Source organism: Agrilus planipennis, unplaced genomic scaffold (assembly GCF_000699045.2).
Source record: "Agrilus planipennis isolate EAB-ADULT unplaced genomic scaffold, Apla_2.0 scaffold47, whole genome shotgun sequence".
Taxonomy (NCBI): Eukaryota; Metazoa; Arthropoda; class Insecta; order Coleoptera; family Buprestidae; genus Agrilus; species Agrilus planipennis.
The window spans coordinates 1,479,123-1,494,480 of record NW_020442442.1 but is presented as its reverse complement, the minus strand read 5'-3'; the positions used below and the strand labels follow the sequence as shown (position 1 = coordinate 1,494,480).

General features: G+C 34.4%; 1 non-coding gene across 1 annotated transcript in view; it reads left to right on the top strand.

The window, feature by feature from the left end:
* LOC108744593 overlaps positions 1–11,120 on the top strand; it is a 181,713-nt gene extending 170,593 nt beyond the window's left edge. Inside the window, exon 4 of the transcript XR_003232302.1 lies at positions 11,050–11,120. This is a non-coding gene — a transcript (uncharacterized LOC108744593). The remainder of the gene's footprint in view (positions 1–11,049) is intronic.
* Positions 11,121–15,358: the final 4,238 nt, after the last annotated feature.

Sequence of the window (15,358 nt, the reverse complement as noted above, 5' to 3'; positions counted from 1 at the left end):
ATAGAATGGCAGTCGACATAGTTCCTGGTTAAAATTATATTCTGCTAAAATTATGTATTCCTTTAGAATGATACAATACGTACACTATTATTATATCGAAATATTATTCGACCGACACCGACCCTCGTACGTCCATTCTAGGAAGATCGACAACTAGCCGCTGATTTATCCCTGACGTCACTACCCCTAATTACCTCGTCCAAATATCTGTCCTACCCCTTGCTACAACCACACTCGTAAACAACTACTCTATTTTAAATTTACACTTATTTATTTATATTAATTTTTTCTCTCAATAATTCTTTCTTTCTCTTATTGGTTCTCTAACCATTCTTTTCTTCTTTATTGTCTTCTTCACTGTTTTTTTTTAATTTTTTTTCCGTTTTATTTTCCATTTCTGTTATCTTAAAACTACGATTCTTTTACCTTATCCTATGTTTTCATGCTTGCCCTGTCATTTGCCTAATTCGTTTATAAGCGGTCGAGAACTGACATCAAAGTGATCGACAGTTGCGATGGTTGCGGTGGTCTTAAACAGGCTAAAAGTGCATTTTTTTAGATGTCATCAATTAATTTATCAATTACGAATAAAACCCCTACACTCGCAGGCTATGAATTTAGGTTCAATTGACCGCGGGGTGCAACTTACATATCCGGTGCTGTCACTGATGTTGTTGCATATGTCGTTGAATAATTGATGCATTTTTCAACAAATACACTGTAGATAAGTATGTGATCATCAATGATGCTCTATGGAAATAATAATTTCGAGTTGTGTTACATTTCTATAAAATAGAATAAGAAGAGAGAAAGAGAGAGAGACGCGAATTTCATGCTTTACTTCTCAGCAGAACGCGATGCGCTACTTAACATAAAATTGCTAATTAATTACCGAGAGGTTTTTGCTTGATTCTCAATTCCATTTTCTGCCATTGTGGTTTCGACGTTTTCATTATGGAGTGGTTTTTAAGTGGTTGCACGGTCTCAGTTTTACATTTATTCGAACAAATTGCATATGTACGTACATTTTAAGAACGCATATAGAACAGAAACTTTTATATGTTACGGATATATAGAATTAACAGCAATGCGAAGTGCTTAAAAGCATAGGAATCTGGTTAATGTAACAATTTAAAGTAGGGCGTCTGCTGAAATGCTACTTAGGAAATTTTTTGTCTCTAATAATAAGAAATGTATGTGTCTGGTATAAACATAAAATTTGCTTGCCAGGGATAGGGTTGCTATCCCTCCGGATTGGTGCTAATTTCGAAGGCGTTCGGGGAGCGTCCGTGTAGGTCCGGGTTTTAAAATTATTCACCCTATCTGTTCGTCGCCAGTCATACACCCTGTCCATATTCATCATCATAAGGTCGTCAGTCCTAAGATTGGTTGGATATGCACCTCCACTCCTTCCTATCCTTAGCTAATCGTCGCATTTCCCTAAAAGTAGAACATCCCACATCCTTAACTATTTGCATTAACAGTAATTTAATCTAGGTTTACCTTTACTCCTCTTAACTCCTGTTTCTACCTCTAATAAATTTCTGAATAGACCTTCATGCCTGAAAAGGAGTTCATATTAAATTGTTAAAAATATTTGTAATTAAAAGTTAATACAGTACCATTCACGTCAGAGTTCTATTCATTCAAAATATTTATTAAAAATATTTACTCAATTAAATAAACAGTTGCGGGCTTCCCACATAAATAGTTTTGAGAAAATAGAATTTTTTTGAACTGGCAGAGGTTATATCTCAGTAACTAATCCGATTTTAATAAAATTTATACATTTTTGAGAATACTAAATTGTATTATCTATGCATCACAATCAAGGGTAAACCAGATATAACATTGTCGTTTGCTCTTTAAAAAAATAATGTCAACATTGCGACAATAGCTACACAATTCATGCTTAAACACTTTAAACCGATAAGGTTTTTAGTTGTTATTTCATTTCGTTTAAAAGCTATTTTGTTTTATTTTAAAGTGCATTTAAATCTAACCCATTTTAAAGTGCCTACAAATTTGATTTGATTTTAAACTGTTGTCATCGTCAAATTAATGTTATAAGTAAAATACCTACCTGTTCACATTTGGCCGGACGTCCAGACTGAGTTTATTGTTTTTAAAGTAGGTAGCTTTATTTTACGACAGCACTATATTTAGGTATTACTTAGGCACTTGATTGATTTGTTATTTAATTTGACTTTTTTTTTAAAGTGCGCTCGATTGCAACTTCAGGACTTTACCCCATAAGTACCACATTATTTTTTTAATTTATCATCCATTAATTTGGTATGCTTTTTACACAGTAACTCATTAAAATTTTTATTACATACCATTAGATAATGACGATACTAGGTAGTAGCCGTAGACATATAGATGTGCTTTTTATTTGTAATAAATAAGCACCTACCTTTTTGTTATTTATATTTGTACCACGTGTTGTCGTACGAAAATGTAATTATAATTGTTAGGCATTTCGTATATATGAATAATTTAAGGGTATCATTGTTGCTAGCTGAACTACAATGTCGTTGTATTGTCGTAATAATTTCGCAAACTGTACATGAGTTTCGTTTGCTGTTTCGTATGCAACGGGGGCTTGTCAGGTACGGTGATGGTGACTAGTCTCGGTCGCAGTTGGCCACGTATCCCCGACTGATAATCGTGATAGTTTTGATTGATTGATCGGAACTCGGCGCGCCCGTCACGTTGGTCGTTCGAACACACTCGCAAGACACAAACGCCACACATGCAAACAACTTGTGCCGTAACTGTGCAAAATTACGTTAGGTATATCGTAAAATAGGAAAAAACGAACAGGCACTTATAATACAGTAAAAGTTCCTTATTCACGGTTTCCTTATTCGCGGGTGAAAAAATTGCAACCCAGTTCCTGTATTCGCGGCCAAAAATTTCATCATTCGCAGATGCAATCGGTAAACAGAAAAGGATTCGGTGTCATTTATTAAGGGGACTGAATTTTTCCGAAAACATGGTTTCTATTCTAAACATTGTGATTTAACACTGCGAGAAAAATATGTAATTTTTTTGTATAATAACAGACAAAGGTGCACACTAACTGTGTACGTTTTTTGTTTTCAATAATATAGACATTAAAAGATTTTACAAGTGCTTAAAATTGATGCTTGTTGTAGAACACCTATTTTCAATAGNAGTCCGATGCTGGTAACATACTACTCAAATTCTTCTTGTGTGCATCTCTGTCTGTTACACATCAATTGGTGTAATGTTATACCTGTTTCTTTATTACTGCCCGCTGCAATTCCTACCTGACATCTCTCTTCATATTTACGATATTCACGTCTGTCGTGAGTAAAAATAGGCGTTTTGTCAGCAACCGCTCTAGTCTAGTTAGTAATTTGAAAGAAAAAAGTAAATATAACAGTTTTGTTGCGAACTATGCCAATTTTGAATGTCCCATCTATAGTACACGTATTCTCCCTTATTGAGATGGGTATTTAGTAGTCGGTGATCGATCCACAAACCCATTCGCCCGCTGGAGAAGTTAGTCGAACTTGTAAGGACTTCCCTTAATATAATACATGGAAATTTTTTAAAATGATATACCACAAATAAATAAAACAAATTGACACAGTTAATAACTGTAGATACTATTTTAATTTCTTGGTGTGAAAACTAATCCATCTGCATGAGCTGTTTCTCTTTTTCAAGGAACAATAGTTTTCCGATTTAATTCCATTTTATGGGATTGTTTGTTATTAAACTAGTTATGTGAAGTGTAGGTAGGAAGGCCATCTTTAATGAGTACCTAACTGGAGAAATAAGGTGTATCTACTGCTGTTTTTGACACTTATGTTTTGGTACGTCACAATAACATCTGTCATTAAATTTAATTACCGCAATTAAAATGCAAAACTTGAACAATGGATATAAAATAAAAGGTAGGTAATAAAGTTGTTGTGTCGAATATGTAATGAGTAGGTATCGCTGAATGCTGCCGAAAGTAGAATATAAAATGTTAATTATCTGGATAGAAAATTTGACAGGGTTTAGAAGTTTCATATTTATGTAATATAAATATAGAAATAAATTGTGTTTCTTGTTAGTAACAACTAAAAAGTATGATAGATATATTATTTGTATTTCGCGAATAACCGATATTTGACCTACGTGTTTGTCAACAACATTAACAAGAACAAACAAATAATGCTCTAACTTATTGTTGGTAATATTAATAATATACTGAATGCAACTGACAATAAGTCCAGTACTTTAAAGGGGTCAACTGGATGCTATAACGAGACGTAGTACAGCAGCATGGTTAAGGGACAANATTAATTTTTTCTCTCAATAATTCTTTCTTTCTCTTATTGGTTCTCTAACCATTCTTTTCTTCTTTATTGTCTTCTTCACTGTTTTTTTTTAATTTTTTTTCCGTTTTATTTTCCATTTCTGTTATCTTAAAACTACGATTCTTTTACCTTATCCTATGTTTTCATGCTTGCCCTGTCATTTGCCTAATTCGTTTATAAGCGGTCGAGAACTGACATCAAAGTGATCGACAGTTGCGATGGTTGCGGTGGTCTTAAACAGGCTAAAAGTGCATTTTTTTAGATGTCATCAATTAATTTATCAATTACGAATAAAACCCCTACACTCGCAGGCTATGAATTTAGGTTCAATTGACCGCGGGGTGCAACTTACATATCCGGTGCTGTCACTGATGTTGTTGCATATGTCGTTGAATAATTGATGCATTTTTCAACAAATACACTGTAGATAAGTATGTGATCATCAATGATGCTCTATGGAAATAATAATTTCGAGTTGTGTTACATTTCTATAAAATAGAATAAGAAGAGAGAAAGAGAGAGAGACGCGAATTTCATGCTTTACTTCTCAGCAGAACGCGATGCGCTACTTAACATAAAATTGCTAATTAATTACCGAGAGGTTTTTGCTTGATTCTCAATTCCATTTTCTGCCATTGTGGTTTCGACGTTTTCATTATGGAGTGGTTTTTAAGTGGTTGCACGGTCTCAGTTTTACATTTATTCGAACAAATTGCATATGTACGTACATTTTAAGAACGCATATAGAACAGAAACTTTTATATGTTACGGATATATAGAATTAACAGCAATGCGAAGTGCTTAAAAGCATAGGAATCTGGTTAATGTAACAATTTAAAGTAGGGCGTCTGCTGAAATGCTACTTAGGAAATTTTTTGTCTCTAATAATAAGAAATGTATGTGTCTGGTATAAACATAAAATTTGCTTGCCAGCGATAGGGTTGCTATCCCTCCGAAGTGGTGCTAATTTCGAGGGCGTTCGGGGAGCGTCCGTGTAGGTAATTTTTTAGAGTCCGGGTTTTAAAATTATTCACCCTATCATACACCCTGTCCATATTCATCATCATCATCATAAGGTCGTCAGTCCTATATATATATATAGTCTTACGTAATTGGTCTTGGTCTTCCATATTCAGTTTTGATTTTAGTCTTGATCTTGGTCTTGTTCGTTTAGTCTGGGTTTTAGTGTTGGTCTTGTTGGTTCGGTCTTGGTATTGGTCTTGCTAGTATAAAGACACTCTTGATCTTGCATTTTCCTATGGCCAAGGTTGTAAGACAAGGGCCAATTTTGCTCATCGCTAAAAAGAAGATTAATGTTTTCTTTTTTCAACAATGTAAAAACCCGAAACACTTGTGTGACATACTGTACATGGTAGTAGGTGATAAAAACCCAGATTATTTCATAACGACTTTATTCGACGAAATATGCAAAAATAGAAGCGACTCTCCAACATATATAAATGTTCCGTAACGAATTGTTTCATTAGAATGATAAAGCACACCAGAATGGTGAAGAAAACCATAAAACTCAATTAACAAGGAAACATATATTATTTATAGTGTCAGTAAAAATGCCTGTTTTATACGGAGACTGGCGCGTTCGTCGTTAAAATCTGAAAATTAGAAATGTCGCCACATTTATACGAGTTACACTTCATTAATGTTTATAGTGTTTAATTGATTATTTTGTTGTTTCATTTCAAAATAACGAGGGAGAAAGGGTCTAAAATCCACTCTTCTAGCTATGTGCGTGATGTAATAATAATAGGCAGTGTGAATATATCGACACTGGCAGCATTTTAATGAGAACAAGTTAGCAATTGCACTAACTTAACTAACTAATTTTTACCGATACTCAACAAATTAGGAGCAACTTATTGTGACCTTTTCTTCATTAGATTGTTTTCATAACTTGTCATTGTATTGTATCTATATTATTGCTTATTCTGATTGAGTTTTACTTTGCATTTCGAAAGCATTAACGTCAATTTATATTAAATCATTTGATTTATATTACTGTAGTTAGATAGAGAAAAAGATTCAATCACGGACTACATCACTTTAATATAATTTCTTAAAATTGGTCGGAGTAGCAAATTCAGTTTTTAGGTAACAAAATAACAATAAATTGTGAGCTTATAATTTGCGAGCTGTTAATACGTAACTCGCCGGTTGACGCAGCAGAGTTGAGCAAAGGTAGATAGTTGATCCACTCAGCTCTTAGCATTACATTGGAGGTGGATATAGCTGTATTTCATGCGTCTTCAATGACAAGGATACATAACAACGGAGCAAGTATTTAGTTTGCTCACCAACTCCGATAACAGTGACAAATTACGTACCGGTTAACGTATGATGAAGAAATTGTAGTGAGAAATCTTAAATGCTTAATGCAATAGGCAGTCATACCACTAATTTTGAAATTATCCACCTCCTGTGTTGTCGAGCATGGACGAGTTGCTCCACGTGGTCAGTCCCTAAATGAAATTATTCTAATCTCCAAAAAGGTAATGGTACAGTTGCTCCCCAATGTCAATTTGTGTATAATTAGGTAGGTACCTTGGTATTGTAATGTTCGTGGGTTTAAAAAAATTAACTTCTAAGACTGATAAAACTATAAACAAAAACTATTTATTTACACTAATTATTAATAAATCACTATTTACTGCGCTATTTATTTCACTGCTATCACTGTCAATTTATTTCTCGACTCACTTCTGCAACGGTCAATTTATTTCTCCTCTTCTCGACGATCGTCTCTTCCTTTAAACACTCTTTTGTTTACTTTCGGGAGCCTTCTCGAAACATCCGGATAGTTTCTTTTTTCTTTGAACTGTTTAACTGCTTTCCCATGTACAACACACACACACATACGTGGCTAGTCGGCAAATCGATAAGCCGTTCACGCACACGTGTCCCCGATCGCACACAAACACGCTCGTACTCGCTGCACTATTATGTGCACTTACAAGTTGTCTGAAGATTATTTTCAGACAAATTCGGAAACAGCAAGAACTAGAACAAGAATTAAAGTCAAAATCGGATTCCGTCTTAAGTAAAGATGAAACCCACTTGGAGGAAGTTTAGGGCAAAAATGTGCTAGGTAAATTACGAATAAGTGTTTCAATTTTAATAAAACGACGAGCTGAAAGCTCAACATTTGTTGGTTAAGAACTCAAAAAAACTGAGATACTCGCTAATAAAACCGCATGTAAAAAGGTAATCGTACAAAAAATGACAAGTACCTTAGACGGATAATGGTTATGCAGTCATAAAAATTGCAAATCGTGGTGATTACACGTTGCAGAAATCTTGCTAGAATATTTTCTATTAAATGAACACATACAAGGGGGTTTTTACCGTAATAAGGAAGTTCAAAAGCAATACGATCATAGCAACGGGTCCGTCGATGGGACTGGACTACCATCACGACGAACAAACCATTGAGGCAGTGTATGCGAACATTATGTGGTAGCATGGATGGGCGACCAAGCGCACGTTCTACCGACACACGCTACCGTTTCCGCGGCCGACATGCTGCATCGTCACTTCACAATTAAATAATCCGGCAATTTTATTTCGTAAAAATCACTGTCTATGTGTTTTAGAACGAAAAGTACAAATAGTGTGTTTAACATTACTGTCGGTCATCAAATACAAAGAAGAATTCCTGGAATAAGGATAGAAGGCAAAAAGTCCAGTCAAAACACTCAAGATTAGCTCAGGATATGAAAGACTGAAGGTGCTTGTCCATCCAGTCTTAGGACTGACGATCTTATGATGATAACGATAACCCAGGGAACTTCACAAATGCGTTTGATCACCGCTACATCGCATTCTTTTTGAAGACTTGGTTTACTACTGAAAATCCCGCAGATAGTTATAAGCAAACTTCTCTTCCAATACTCAACAACTCAGACATCATGTCCCCTCATCAGTCAGAAATAACGCGTTTCTCTCACACAAAGAGATGCGGGGGATTCTCTCTTTTCGACTTTAGTACATATCTCGACATCTCAAAAGAAGACTTTTGGCTAAGGCGGCATGCTTTCTTCTGCTTCCTTCTGACTCAAGGAAACTACAGAAAAATTTGGTTTTGGGCAGACGAACCGGTGTCCTGTCGAATGCTAGGCATTGGTCTTAACCCCCTGGTCACGTCGCTGGGTTCGACATATCATAACGTTACTCCTTCTTATATCCTCGTCATGATTAGATGGAAAGTTCTACCAAGGCGACTCATTTCTCTGGCTCATACGTCCAAATTCCGGTATCATCCGCCAGGCGAAAAATCGTTTCGAGTACTAACCTTACTGATTAGTGCAGACATGCTCTCAGGATAAATCACACGGCCGATCAAAACAACCTTCTGTCTCTCTTGGTAACGCATCACTCATTTGTTAAAGAGTATTAGAATATTTTTTGCTCACAATTTAATTATTTGAGTTCGATAAATACCACCAGTTTTAAATAATTTTGCAAAATTTCATCGAATCTTTTTGACATAANAGTTCCTGTATTCGCGGCCAAAAATTTCATCATTCGCAGATGCAATCGGTAAACAGAAAAGGATTCGGTGTCATTTATTAAGGGGACTGAATTTTTCCGAAAACATGGTTTCTATTCTAAACATTGTGATTTAACACTGCGAGAAAAATATGTAATTTTTTTGTATAATAACAGACAAAGGTGCACACTAACTGTGTACGTTTTTTGTTTTCAATAATATAGACATTAAAAGATTTTACAAGTGCTTAAAATTGATGCTTGTTGTAGAACACCTATTTTCAATAGAAATTAAAAAATTAAGAAATGGCCTTCGACGGGCTTTAGAACAAAGCTTTATCTATGTTACTACAAAATTTCAAACCTTTGTTTCAAATATTAAACTCATGATATCTAGAACCGATAATCATGTTTTTACTCTATGGCGCGTGTACTATTGAATCCCCTTAATGTATCGGAATCTTTTGAGTATGTGCTGTTGGCAGCTTTTATAAAATATGTAACCGAGTAAACAAAAGGATTCGGTGTTATTTTTCAACGTATCGGCATGTTTTAAGTACTGTTGGCTCGTGCCGGGGCGACTTTTATAAAAAATGTGTGCGAGTGGACTAATTTCAAAATTCAAAACAAGAAAACATCACTAAATTTTTTAAACTCTTGCCTAAAGCTGGGGAAACTAATTTTACACACTTAACACACTGTTAAAGAAAACAGTACACGAAAATGAATATTGTTTTTATTTTATCCGCCGACTGCTATTTTTTTAAATCTTCACTGTCGTTTTTCTTTGAACTCATCGCAATTACACGAAACACCGTTCCTCAAACAATTTTCACGCCCATTCTATTGGTTCAACTGTTTTCTTTTTGTCTTCGTTCAGGACTCATTTCATGCAACCACTCCGGGACGCTGACCAAAACTGTTATAGAATCTCGCGATTCGTAAAAGACGTTGATCTTTAAGCTCGCTAAATGTCCAGTTTTCGGTAAAAAAATGTCAAGTATCATGTACTTCTAGTTTGTTTGATGAGTTCCGAGGGTTCTACCCAGAACAACTGTAGAAACTAGGGATTAGTAAGAGACACTGATTTTTAAGTTTAAGAAAAGTGGCCAAAATCTCACAGTTTTAGAATCTAAGAAGAGTTCTGCGGCTGTGAAATACTCCTATAGGACTAGTTCTAGTCAAAACAGAACTATTGCAGAAACTCCCGATTAATGAGAGACCTTGATTTGCCAAATATTCCTTTTTCGATAGAAGAATAACCAGCACCCCGCAATTCTAGGATATATGAAGAGTTCTACGGCTGTAAAAAACTTCGAAGGAGGTAATTTTAACCAGAACAGAACTACTGTAGACACTTCCGATTAGTGAGAGATTCTGATTTTTAGACCTGTAACTCGTCAAATATTCCTTTTAAGCACCCAACAGTTCTAATCTCCAGTTTGACGGATCCTAATAGACATTACTAAATAGCACAGTTTAGATCACATTCAAATCCTTTCGACGAGAACTGTTTTTATACAATCAGACAAACAGAGAGATAGCAATTTCAGATAAAAAATCTTTCGACTTTTTTATGAGCTTCAAGGAATTTTACAGAAACTACTTCATTATTTTTGTGGCCCAATATAATGCAAAATCAGCACCTGGTTCGTCAGAATGAAGTGATCGTGGTATATTTAAATGAATGTATGTAAATTTAAAAAACAACATTGTGATAGAAATATGTGCACCTGCAAAATAATGACGAACATTGTAACAAAACATTAGCCGCTGGCATTACAGTCTGCTGTGTTTTAATAAAAAGGTATTTCAGTTTTTTTTTTCATTGTCAGCTGAGTGTTTTCGTTGTCATTTATTAGTACTCATTTTATGTGTTGTGGCATAAACACTTTAATACCTTTTAATTATGTTATATTTTGAAACATTGGTATACTACATGATATTTATGCCAGCTTATTTTCATTGTATTAATTTAATATTTATTTAAACGGCTAATTACATATGTTTATGCTTTGTATACAATTTACCTTAGCATGAATCGTCTAAGTTGACTGATCGGTGGTAAAAAGCTTTAAAATTATTTTTCAGTTTTATTCGATTTTTGAGGACCCAACAGAGAATGTTCATGTTTTTTTAAATAAATTTTATTGTACTTATATATGTATATGGACAATGAATTAATTTGTCTTTGTTATTGTTACAGATGTTAAACCTTCTCGAAAAAGTCAATAAAATCGTGTTCATCAAGGTTTTTAATGGAAAATAATTATGGTAAGTTTCTTTATTATGTTTTCTGTTAATGTAAGCCCTTAGACTTTCTGTAACAAGTCAAATAGTGCGAAAGTATAAACAATTATTGTCGTAACTGATAATATTTTTAAAGTAGGCACATGTATGTATGTTGATATGTATATGTTCGCTTCAATATAAATGTATGTTAACTTTTAAATTATTAATTTGACTGTTATCAACCTGATACATTAATTCGTTATTGGTTTTGATTGATGAGGCAGATAATTTCGATTGATATAACAATGAAAATCATCGCAATATGGATTATAAAAAAATTACAATTTAGAGTAAATAAATAATCAGTGATGTCAGAATTTTTTTGATTTTCTGAGGTAAACAGGAAGTGTAATGTAAGTAAAAATGTTGACAAGGTTTGTCGTAATTTTATCTTTTTGGTTTAAAATTTAAATGTGGCTGAAAATCTTTTAAAAAATTTGGAATACAACAGTAATTTAAGACTGTCGAATAGGACGGAACGCAGTAGGGCGCCTGGGTGCGTTCAATTTTCACTACCTTTATATTACTCGTTACAAATACATACCACTGATTTGGAATACTTCCTGCTTTCAACATTAGACGTATTTGATGTTCGAAAAAGATAATGTTGTTATCAAGAATCTTGTAATCAAAATGAAGTCAAACTAAGCGATAACAAGTAATTAATTACTATAGATGTTATTTGTTGAAATTATTTTGTCGATAATAAACAAATAAGAGAAAACTAAACAGGTTCAGGTATGGAGGTAGAACATAGAATTAGGTTGGAAAATATATTATGCAAATGTAATAAGGATGCATAAAAGATGACCAATTTATAATTAAATAATTTATTATGTTGTCGAACTTCGATAAATTAGAATTTTTAAATGACATATGCACAAAAATGTGTTGTCATAACGCGAATCGAACGTCATTTATGCTTACTAACTATGTTCCGACATTTCACCATGAGTCGTTTAACTAATGCCGGGGTGTCTAACCCAAATGATCTTGCGGACCACTTGATGATTATAAAGTCATTAATAAAACAGGCAATATTTGTCATATATTCATAAGAATATCGTTTTAGAATTAAAGTTAATTTTCTTTCATAGTTAGTTCAACAGTTAATTTTTGAATATATGGTAGCGCAAATACTTAATGTATTGCTTTCTACTACATCATCATTATCATCATAGGGTCGTCAGTCCTAAGACTGGTTGGATATGCACCTCAACCCATTACTATTTTGAGCTAATTCTTGCATTTTCCTAAATTTAGGACATCCCACACCCTTAACTATTTGTCATCTTATCTAGGTCTACCTGTGCTCCTCTTAACTCCTGTTTCTGCTTCTAATATGTCTTCATAACTAGACCCTTCTCCCTGGGGAGGTATCCTACCAACCTGTCTCACCTATTTCTTATTGACTTCCGTAGCGCCACAATGAATTTAGTATTAACAAACCATTTCGCGACATGGTCCTATTATCTAACTGCCAAGGTAATGCGATCTTATTAGGCTCCTGAACTTTTTTCTTTGGGGATATCTAAAGTCATTGGCGTACACTAAAATTCTTCAAACCAACGACGACATAAATTATTTACGAAATCAAACCCAACTTGCGTGATACGCTTCTCAATTAGGATTTGTGAATTACGTTTTTATTATTTTTGATATAAGAGCGATTTAAAAAAATATGTCATCCTAATTGGTTGGCATTTTAATTCACAAATAACTATAGGTATATTTCGTTCANTAATTATTAAAGAACCTAAAAAAAGAATTTAAATTATTACTAAACTTAGGTTATGAATTATTCTATTTATTTACACTACTGTCAATTTATTTTTGGATTCACTTCTGCAACAGTCAATTTATTTCTCCTTCTCTCTGCGATCGTCTCTTCCTTTAAATACTCTTTTATTTGCTTTCGGGAACCTTCTGGAATACGTCCGGATAGTCTATTTTTCTTTGAACTGTTTCACTGATTTCCCAGAACGCAGGTACGGCACACACCCGCGGCTAGTCGGCGAATCGATAAGCCGTTCACGCACACGTGTGCCTGATCGCACACAAAACACTCGTGCTCGCTACAGCATGTATTTTCACGATATTTTGGTTCATAAGGTTATTATTATTTTTTAGATCTCGACCACTTTTTAAATGCCAATAATAAGTAAAGAAACGTTAAACATGGTTAAAGATTTTATTGAATTAGTTTTCGATCACTTTATCCTATATAAAACTGGGGTGCCTCTATTCAAAGCTGTCTAATCCCGTGAAAAATAGGTAAATCTATAGCACATATGTAGAAGGTAGAAAAGAAAATATCAAAATTTGTATTTCTTTCTATAAAAAACATTTGCCTAATTCGTTTATAAGCGGTCGAGAACTGACATCAAAGTGATCGACAGTTGCGATGGTTGCGGTGGTCTTAAACAGGCTAAAAGTGCATTTTTTTAGATGTCATCAATTAATTTATCAATTACGAATAAAACCCCTACACTCGCAGGCTATGAATTTAGGTTCAATTGACCGCGGGGTGCAACTTACATATCCGGTGCTGTCACTGATGTTGTTGCATATGTCGTTGAATAATTGATGCATTTTTCAACAAATACACTGTAGATAAGTATGTGATCATCAATGATGCTCTATGGAAATAATAATTTCGAGTTGTGTTACATTTCTATAAAATAGAATAAGAAGAGAGAAAGAGAGAGAGACGCGAATTTCATGCTTTACTTCTCAGCAGAACGCGATGCGCTACTTAACATAAAATTGCTAATTAATTACCGAGAGGTTTTTGCTTGATTCTCAATTCCATTTTCTGCCATTGTGGTTTCGACGTTTTCATTATGGAGTGGTTTTTAAGTGGTTGCACGGTCTCAGTTTTACATTTATTCGAACAAATTGCATATGTACGTACATTTTAAGAACGCATATAGAACAGAAACTTTTATATGTTACGGATACATAGAACTAACAGCAAATGCGAAGTGCTTAAAAGCATAGGAATCTGGTTAATGTAACAATTTAAAGTAGGGCGTCTGCTGAAATGCTACTTAGGAAATTTTTTGTCTCTAATAATAAGAAATGTATGTGTCTGGTATAAACATAAAATTTGCTTGCCAGGGATAGGGTTGCTATCCCTCCGGATTGGTGCTAATTTCGAAGGCGTTCGGGGAGCGTCCGTGTAGGTCCGGGTTTTAAAATTATTCACCCTATCTGTTCGTCGCCAGTCATACACCCTGTCCATATTCATCATCATAAGGTCGTCAGTCCTAAGATTGGTTGGATATGCACCTCCACCCTTTCCTATCCTGAGCTAATCTTCGCATTTCCCTTAAACTAGAACAACTCACATCCTTAACTATTTGCGAACATTAATTTAATCTAGGTCTACCTCTACTCCTCTTAACTCCTGTTTATGCCTCTAATATGTCTCTGACTAGACCTTTATGCCTGTGAAGGTGTCCTACCAACCTATCTGGCTTATTTTTTATTGATTTCCATTGCGCCCTCTGTTCTCGTATTCCTTCTAATAACTCTTCATTTCTACCTTTTTCTATCCACGGTATCCTCATCATTCGCCTTTAATACCACTTTTTGAGCACTTCTAAGCTTTTCCTTTCCGCCGTGCCCACCGTCCATGTTTCGAACCCGTACAGCATTGCGTTCCCAACATACTCCTTTAACAATCCTTTTCGAATTTCTAAATTAACCGTTCAGGAGCATAGAAGTGAGTTCTTTTTATTGAAGGTGACTGGACCCTGCGTTATCATCCGCTTTATATCCCTACTACTCCTTGCGTCCTAATTTATCTGACTTCCTAGATACCTAAAATCAGCTACCTCTTCTATATTCGCTCTTATCCTATTTTTTCTTTCCTTATTTTAATACAATTCCATTTTTTCCTTCTTGCTAAATTTCTGCCTAACAAATAATTAAAGATTATTCCCAGGTATGTATCTAGTAGCAATATGACAAGTCTTTTTTTACTTTATATTTTGGCTTTTTAGTCGTTAGCGACTCTAAAAAGATCATGAGTCAAATATTCGAAATAAAAATTCTATGAAACATTACAAATGTTCTTATTGTACAACTTCAATTGTAAAAAAATGTTTTCTCAAAAGCCGAACAACCTCTGTATCTCTAAAGGATTGCGATTTATTTCAGTAACTTCGTGATTTAATTACAATCACCGGTATTTCTTTTTCCGAATTCACAACATGAGC